The 8394-nt window shown below is 36.8% G+C and overlaps 1 long non-coding RNA gene across 1 annotated transcript; it reads right to left on the bottom strand.

The window, feature by feature from the left end:
* Nucleotides 1-300: 300 nt before the first annotated feature.
* On the bottom strand, nt 301-2425 carry LOC131940014 (uncharacterized). The gene is made up of 4 exons (XR_009386509.1): nt 2346-2425; nt 1636-1788; nt 1090-1241; nt 301-505 (listed from the first exon to the last, which is right to left on the bottom strand). It is a non-coding gene; the product is annotated as an uncharacterized LOC131940014 (long non-coding RNA).
* Nucleotides 2426-8394: the final 5969 nt, after the last annotated feature.

Below are 8394 nucleotides of genomic sequence, written 5' to 3'. Positions count from 1 at the left end.
AATGTTGTAGAAATATCACAAGATTCTGTACTCTATAATGGTTTATAAAGTTTTCTTTATTAAAACAATATCAGGGTGGATAGACATTTGGACTGAACGATTTAACTACAACTGCGCATATTCTTCCCGAATTGTGGCAACAAAAACGATATAATGTTATAAGAAATTAATAGTTAATATATATATATATATATATATATATATATATATATATATATATATATATGTATATATATATATATATATATATATATATATATATATATATATATATATATATATGATTGTGTGTGTATTAAAGTAAAGATAGAGAAAATAACGATGTATTAAAAATAGCTATTTAAAAAAGTTAAACACAAATACAGGAGCAGGAATAAATGTACAGTAATCTAAGATACTCAAAAACCGCGATACTGTCGACGAAAAGCTCTCCGGATTGGGGGCCGAGGTCGCTGAGGCGGGGTAGGTAGTATTCCTAACCGTCGCAACCATCCACGTATTCGTGCTGACAAAGAATATATATATATATATATATATATATATATATATATATATATATATATATATATATATATATATATATATATATATATATATATATATATATATATATATAAAATATATATATATATATATATATATATATATATATATATATGACATTCTATCATAATTTAATTATATGATATACATGACTACTAAAATCATAGCTACCACTCACACGTTGATTGCTGGTCCTTTTCAAAGCAGTTATAATATAACTTATATCCAAGCCAAAGAGAAGCTCAAATTTACAAGAAAACAATTACTGAATAAATTTTCCTGTCCTTAAAACAAGAGAGAGGATTTAGCCAAGGAGAAGCTTCCAGGCATCTCGGAGCCCCCCCCCCCCCCCCGAAGCAAGTATACCGCCCCCCCCCCCCCCAAAAATGTCAAGTGCCCCCCCCCCCCCGGAGAAAATAGTCTGGAAGAAACACTGGATGCTTATCTAACGCTAGATCTCGCCGATGTTATACTACACTGTGCCACATAATTCATTTCCGTGAATTGAAATAATAAATCATGAAGTGAGAAGAAAGATTCGCTTACGCATTATTGGTCGCTGGATTGGAAGTCTCATCAGCTTGCAGAGTTGGTTTGCCAGGAAGAGACACAAATAAAGCCCAAGGCAATACGATATGGGAGCCAGAAAAATATTTGAGAAAGCAAGCCAATTGCAGAATATGAAATATTTCACATCACTGTGGATAAAAACAAAAACATACCTTCTACATATTTAAATTAAACACTAGATATATTCACGTCAATAATACAAAAGTAAAACATTTTAGGCGCCACTATTTTTTAGTTATTTTAATATAAATAACCAATTTTATTTTATACAGCATTTGGAGAATACTGTAATCTCTCATAAATATATAACGATTTTGGCAGTTTTCGCCTTTTTATACCAGCCCAATTTATCTCATACAGAATATTAAGTATGATAAAAAAAATGAGGTTTTGAAAAATATCGCCGTTTTTTTCCTGATGCAACATTCAACACCGCTTAATATATCTTACCTGATGCAACATTCAACACCGCTTAATATATCTTACCTGATGCAACATTCAACACCGCTTAATATATCTTACCTGATACAACACTCCTTGTCATCACCGCAACATCCATAAGGGCAATGTTTGAGTGTTTGCATTGACCACCATGTCCATGACCAGTTAGAGACTACACATGTCAAGTCTACTTGTTCCTTCCAATCGATCTCATTTTTTGAATATCTTTGTTCACTGTAAAAAGAATAATTATTAAGAGAATGAACCCATAAATGAACGAACAAACGAACGAACGTACGAAAAATGATTGCACACATAAAGGAATGAACAAAATAATTAACAAACAAACGAACGCAGGAAAGAACAATCGAACGATCGCACGAATAAACGAAAGAACCAAATAATTAACGAACGAACAAATGAATGATGGATTAAGAGAATAACGGATGAGCTCATTAAGGAATAAATGGTTGCATGAACGATTGAGCTAATAATTAGTAGTCTGCCCTTCTAAGCAAAACATTCATGCCTACCAAAATATAGTTTATTATTAATCTAAACTTTAAGTATTTGACTTGTTTAATAAAGGTTTAACTCGTGTATGTATATAATGATTCCTTTATTTAATGAAAATCAATTTTCAAGTCCATCCATCTCAGCGTCAAAATTCGTCTAAGCTTTGTCTATTTGTACCAGGTGAAGTTAATAAAACGGTATGGACAACAACTACACTTGTATTAAACGTAAATTCTTATTAATCTCTAATCTAAGACTGGTAAAATCAAACATACCTCACATTACTACAACAGTATCCACTTCCGTACGTACCACAGCAGTAGAGTGGGCAATAGATGAATTCTTTATAAACCGTATCACCTATTATTTTATGCGAGCTGATGCAAAACTCGCACGTACCTTGTGATTTGGACATTTGTTAGTGTCGAGGTATCAAAAGAGGGTTTTATTTATTTAAAAGAAATATTTTTGATTATTACGAGGTAAATTATACATTGTTTTTAAATCAAGTTTAGCTAAAGTGAATCGGCTTTTTTTAATGGAACAACTCAATTGTGTAAATCTCTGTCTGGTAACTATCGCAAGCCTACAAAATCCCAATGAGCAATCGTCTTAATTAAAATGATATCTTTAGGTCACCACAAAGCGATCTCTTCTGAACAATTTAATAGGACTCTATCGCCTTAATTAAAACGATGTTATCTCTAGTGATAAAATGTAAGTTACATTTTTAAACTTCTCTAAAAGATGTGTTAAACGTTTACATTAAAATCGTGTGTTTGTTTGAGTGAGCAACTTACCAGGGACAAAAAGGAAACAAACCAACAACAGAGTCATGTTACCATAGCTCAGGTGGCATCGAACTGTCTTTTGGGATCTGTAACAATATGTAACACTATGTATAGGTGAACTAGAATCTTACTAGAGAAATGGACATCAGAAAAAGGGGACATACCTATGTTAACATCTTTATTGGCGATCTGACTGGTTCATGATTTCACGCGGATTCACAGTCAACTATGAGCACTTGGTCAAAGATTTTTGTGGGTCACGTGGTCCAGAGATTTAGTTGATAGCCAGTGTAAGTATAGGTGTAATGAAGGGTTATATGGGACAACGTGGTCCAGAGATTTAGTTGATAGCCAGTGTAAGTATAGGTGTAATGAAGGGTTATATGGGACAACGTAGCCTAGCGAGAGTCTCAAGTTCGAATCCGGTTCAAATTAGTGGAACGTCCCTGTGACCTCGCAGCTCTGATGGGTACCTATACACGTTAGGAAAACTAAGCCGCCTGGGCATAGTGTGGACCACACTATCTCTTCATATGCCGAGGTCTCTGAATCAGATGAAATCTACTTCATCTGCCCCATGTGTCTTGGACACAAACAGTATTTAGAGAGAATGAAGGGTTATACCTTCAAATTCCGTTTAGTACATTAATCATTAATATTATTCTCCAACTACAGCATAATATGGAACAATTAACATTTTGGTAGATCAGGAAAGATTAAAAAAGATTAAAAATAAATACTGCTAAGTATACCTGAGTAATTCCCAATTTCTTGCTCAATTTTTACTTAACAGAGTATAGTGGAACTTATTAAAGTTTTTAAAAAAACGAAAACTAGCTTTTAATGAACGTCAGCATTTGAGTTAAACTCACCTTGAAAGTATAAATGGTGAGTCAGGTGATGCTTCTTGTGATTCAGCTTTGTTACTCCTGTCTTCCATGTTTACATTTTCTTTTCATTTTCTTTATATTTTCTCTTAGTCACGTCTGGAAATACTTAAGTATCACTACAGAATGTCAATATAAAACAAAAGCATTAATAACTCAAACTTATATGTTTTAATCTAAAATATAGTTTAACTAATTTAAGATAAGCGTCATGGTTTGTAAATCACGTACTTTACACACTAAAAGAAGTATTTTTATTTTAAGTTTGTAACAGCGAAATACGCAATGAATACTGATTTTACTTCAAGTAAATAGAAAGTCATTTGTAAAAAACAATGTGTAAAAGACAAGACACCATTATTATAACCGATGAAGCAAGGCAATTAAGTTCTTACCAAAATCAACATTTAGCCTGGTAAAAAGTTTAAATGATCCTAAAGAGAAGAGCAACACGACTCGCTTTAAAACTATATGATAGAAGGTTATGTCTTGACAAGCTTGTATTCAATTCGAAACGATTGTTTGTTTTTCAAGCGATCTCATAAATAACTAGCAATACTAGCGTAAAGTAGGCAGTCCGAAAGAAATTCTGAAGACGAGAACTAGTAGTTGATATCATAGAGGTTGATATCATAGTAAATTGTTCCTTACTTCTTGATGTACTCTATCATTTTGAGTTTCCGTTTTGGAGCAGATTTTGCTTTTAATTGGGAAGCTCTCATCTGCTACGCGCTCGTGCGCAAAAATTAGAATTAACATACAGCGTTGGAAATTAAGCTAAACAAGCAATATTACTCTCTACCTCTACTTTGTAATATGGTTGTTAAATAATTATTTGATTTCAAATAGAAGGTTTCAATCCGTAACCGAGAAAGTAATAATAATATGGTTTTGCAGTTTTCTTATTTTAAGCGCATTTGGAAAAAAAAGAACTTAGGTTTTAGTTTTTATGCACGTATTCTATTGCAAAAAAAAAACAATTTTAAATGCCTTTAATAAACCTAGCAGTAAGAAATAAGACACATTCAAGCGCATCGAAAATAATAAAATAACCTACATAGGGCCTCGGTGGTCCGCAGGTTTCTCTGAGTTGAACGACTTTGATGTATCCCAGTGCTATAAAATGTGGCTCGTACAAGCGACCAGTATTCCACGATTGAGCAGATGCTCAAGCACTGTCTAAAGGCCCTAAATGTCTTGGAACGGTACAATGGGAGACTTGGTAAGTTTTTTGTTTTCTTACCGTTTCAAGTGGAAGTCCCCTATCAACCTGAGGCGGTCAGTCAACGACTTCTTACGTGAGTTATCTTGCTGTCCTTAATAAATTATATTTCGCCAGGCCTTAGGCAGAAAATGCCTAAAGCAGAACTCAATCTTGTACTTGATTGAGCAGAAGCTCAAGCACTGTCGAAAGGCCCTGGATGTCTTGAAACGGTACAATGGGAGACTTGGTAAGTTTTTTGTTTTCTAACAGTTGCAAGGTGAAACAACCTGAAGCGGTCAGTCAAAGTATTCCTTACGTGAGTTATCTTGTTGTCCTTAATAAATTACATCTCGCCAGGTCTCCGGCAGAAAATGCCTAAAGCAGAACTCACTCGTGTGTTTTTTTAGGACTAGATCTTGTGTCGATACCACTCTACCGGCACACAGCCTTGAAGTGGTGGGGTGGCTTATTTTACCCAGCCACCCACAGAGCTATGCCGGCGGGAGCCTAGTGCTCCTGGTAGGTTTAACCAAGTCGGGAGCCTAGTGCTCCTGGTAGGTTTAACCATCTCGTGAGCCTAGTGCTCCTGGTAGGTTTAACCATCTCGGGAGCCTAGTGCTCCTGGTAGGTTTAACCATCTCGTGAGCCTAGTGCTCCTGGTAGGTTTAACCATCTCGAACAAGTCTGTGTGGGTGGGGCCAGACGAAACGATATGCCCTGGCCCTGTGCCGGACCAAACGATACACCCTGGCCCTCCAGGTTAGGGGTTGTGCAAAGGACTAACTACTCGTTTCCGTAAAACAAACTAAACATTTATCGCTTGCAGAAAAACAGACTGTTCCAATGCCACTTATTAAAAATGTTCACAAGGCTTTAAAAGTTGGTTTTCCTTTAAATCTCAATATTAAAAGTTTATTTTTACTCTATTTCACCTGCTCCATAGATCGCCAGGTTCGAAATAGTTATTACTTAATAGTAAGAGCAGTGCATGTGTCGAAGCGTAATTACATTCTATTGAAATAGTTGCTAAGCTCATGAGTCTGTTTAGCGGCATAGTTGAACGCAAGTAAGTTTTAATTAATATCAATTTTGAAAACTGCGATTCCCTCTAGTCACGGACACTGAAAGTGTTAATCGTATTCTCAAGGAAACAACATCTGATGGTGTCATAGGCTTTGGAAGTCTTCAGCATAAATATTTTTATTAGCCTTATGCGCCAACCACGTTTCTAAATGTTTGTAGTCAGTAAGTATATCCGCAGGAGTATATTTGTGGATATTGGATTGATAATAAAGTAAGCCAAATAAAAAATTATGATGTTATAACGGTAGGAATCTCTCTTCAGTAGACTTTATAGCCATGTCTCAGGTAGTGTAGTAGAATACTACTTTTAATTTCCATTCAACATCTTGTGGTGCCTCGACTTGAGCCATGTTAACTTGGTACTCTCAACTCCTCCCACTCACTAGCCATGGTAAGTATGTATGTTATGGTGTGATTTTGGTGTTTATGGTGTTGTGGTGTGATTTTGGTGTTTATGGTGTGGTTATGATGTGGTTATGGTGTAGTTATGGTGTGGTTATCCTGTGGTTTTGGTGTGATTATGGTGTGATTTTGTTCAACAATTTATTGGCGGCATTAAAATCCATACACAGTTATATTGCATTTTACTGTTGGTACGAACTGTGATGTACACTGGGTGTTTATTTTACGTTAGTCTTTCCTGCTGACAAGAAAGGGAAGTAATTCTACTTGTATTTCATGCACTATTATTTTCAAACATTATACCCCCTACATAGTAAATTGTGTATAAGCTCGTACTTTTTAATCAAGGAAAGGAATGACTTTCACCTGCATAAGCGTCAGATATTTTTTTGAGCTACCTCCTTTTTTTAATAAAAAATTATCACTGATTTGTTTTAGTTTTTTGAATGAAATCCATCAGTGTTCCTTCCAGGCATTTCTTTGGGGAGGCGCCGCCCCCCCCCCCTCCCCCCGAAGAAAGTCTACCGCCCTCCGAACTAAATGAAATATATATAGAAAACATACTTTTACCAGTGACCGCCCCCGGTCCCCATCCCGGAAAATTAAGTTCGCCCCACAAAAATATCAAGTGTCCCCGGGAGAAAAAAGTCTGGAAAAAACACAGCAACCCATTTGTACACAAGTCCCAGTGGGTCAGAGGTGAAAATTTCTCTCATGTTAAAACATACAGAATCCTCACTGCATCAGTAGACAACTGCTAACTCAGACAGACTCTAAGACAGACAACTGCTAACTCAGACAGACTCTAAGACAGACAACTGCTAACTCAGACAGACTTTCAGACAGACAACTGCTAACTCAGACAGACAACTGCTAACTCAGACAGCTGCTAACTCAGACAGCTGCTAACTCAGACAGACACTAAGACAGACAACTGCTAACTCAGACAGACTTTCAGACAGACAACTGCTAACTCAGACTTTCAGACAGACAACTGCTAACTCAGACAGACTCTAAGACAAAAAGCTGCTAACTCAGACAACTGCTAACTCAGACAACTGCTAACTCAGACAACTGCTAACTCAGACAACTGCTAACTCAGACAGACTCTAAGACAGACAGCTGCTAACTCAGACAACTGCTAACTCAGACAACTGCTAACTCAGACAACTGCTAACTCAGACAACTGCTAACTCAGACAGACTCTAAGACAGACAGCTGCTAACTCAGACTCTCAGACAGACCGCTGCTAACTCAGACAACTGCTAACTCAGACAGACAACTGCTAACTCAGACTTCTAACTTAGACAGACAACTGCTTCCACAGAAAACCTATAAGACAGCAGCTAAGGCCGACATCTGCTAAGAATGCCAGACAACCAAGTAATCGTATTTTAAAATCTCTAATTAATTCAATGGCAATCAGATTTTTTTTTTAAAAACGTATATCAATCCATAAACCTAATGCCCTAATTTAAAAAGTAGTCTGATTTTTTTTAAATGTCAGTTTATCTAACAACCAGATTACGTCCTATTTTTCAGATGTATGTGCATTATCTTTGCTTAAATACTCATTAAAGGACCTGATGTTGAGTTAAAATACTGGGGACAGTCGGGCTTGACTTCAGTGGCGTAGGCAGGGGGGGGGGGGGTAGGGGTGAGTCAGAACCCCCCCCCACCATAGACCCCTCGGTAGATACATAAAGGTTGAGCGGGGGGTGCAAAATCGGAAGTCGGAAGGGGGTGGGGGTTGCAAATGAAAAGTTTGAAGGGGGGGGGTGCAAATCAAAAGTTTGTCCTCGGGGGCCGGGGAGGGACGCTACGCCTCTGATATACATTTATTATGCGGGAAAAAAAATTGAACCCCCCCCCCCCCTATGAGACGATCCTGACGACGCCACTGCTTGACTTGACTTAGTCCTCTTTGCTCCTTATGAACATAGGGCCTCCACCATTT

Source organism: Physella acuta, unplaced genomic scaffold (assembly GCF_028476545.2).
Source record: "Physella acuta isolate Inbredline_101_S28 unplaced genomic scaffold, ASM2847654v3 ptg000308l, whole genome shotgun sequence".
Taxonomy (NCBI): domain Eukaryota; kingdom Metazoa; phylum Mollusca; class Gastropoda; family Physidae; genus Physella; species Physella acuta.
Note: the sequence above shows the minus strand (reverse complement) of the source record. Positions and strands in the feature narration are given on the sequence as shown.